This window comes from Otolemur garnettii, unplaced genomic scaffold (assembly GCF_000181295.1).
Source record: "Otolemur garnettii isolate 467f Iridium unplaced genomic scaffold, OtoGar3 scaffold00293, whole genome shotgun sequence".
NCBI classification, from domain to species: domain Eukaryota; kingdom Metazoa; phylum Chordata; class Mammalia; order Primates; family Galagidae; genus Otolemur; species Otolemur garnettii.
The window spans coordinates 282986-284071 of record NW_003852688.1 but is presented as its reverse complement, the minus strand read 5'-3'; positions in this window follow the sequence as shown (position 1 = coordinate 284071).

Below are 1086 nucleotides of genomic sequence, written 5' to 3'. Positions count from 1 at the left end.
AGCTGGACAGTATGTATAGTCTCCCTAAAATTTTGTGTAAAAAAAAAAAGCTGTTTAATAGTTGATTAATATATACATTAAAAAAAGAATTCTGGTGGAATATGCACCCAGTTGTTAACTGTCACTGGAGGTTTAGATTAGGACAGGGTAGGAGGACAAGCATTTTTTTTTTTTTTTTGCATCATGTTTGACTGCTTTTACTATGAGAATATTATCTTGGAAGCAGAAAAAATGAATATAAAAGGTATATAAAGATAGTGTCAAAGAACAAAATTTCCACTAATTGAGCTTGAAGATCAAGGATATAAACAGACCTGGCCCCAGTCATTTAAAACATAATACCTGCCTTTCAGGTTAATTTATAAGTTAATCGATTTCCCCTATCTATTCATCCTCCCTAGCAGCCCTATATTCCTCAATTTCCCTCTCCCCTCTAAAAGGCATGTATAAGAACTTTTGATTTCCAAACTTGGAACCAAATAGATTCAGATAAATATTTTGAGATACATTTCTCCTCATCCAAACTTTTCCTGTTTGTTATCTGAAACTTATGAGTTGGATACACTGGGAAAACTTAATATCCTTTGCTATCTGAATTCGTTACCAAAACCTTAACTCTTGCTCTCTAGATTTAGAAATACAAATAGAACTTCTGTAGGTTGACCGTCCAAGGGTTTGTAACAAACTGGTGACCGTATGGAGATGATCAACATGAGGAACTAGGCCTATGGTACTGATACATGTGGTGTACGTCCAGCCTCAGCTTCCTGAGTAGCTGGGACTACAGTGCCGGCCACAGCACCTGGTTGATTTTAGAGATGAGGTCTTGCTCTTAGTCTGGTCTCAAACCTGCAAGTTCAGGAAATCTACCTGCCTCAGCCTCACAGAGTGCTAAGATTACAGGTGTGAGCCACCGTGCCCAGCCTTTTATTTCTTATTTATTTATTTATTTCTAAGACAGAGTCTCACTATGTTGCCCTCAGTAGAGTGCTGTAGCATCACAGCTCACAGCAACCTCAAACTCTTGGGTGTAAGCAATTCTCTTGCCTCAGCCTCCCAAGTAGCTGGGACTACAGGCCCCCGCCA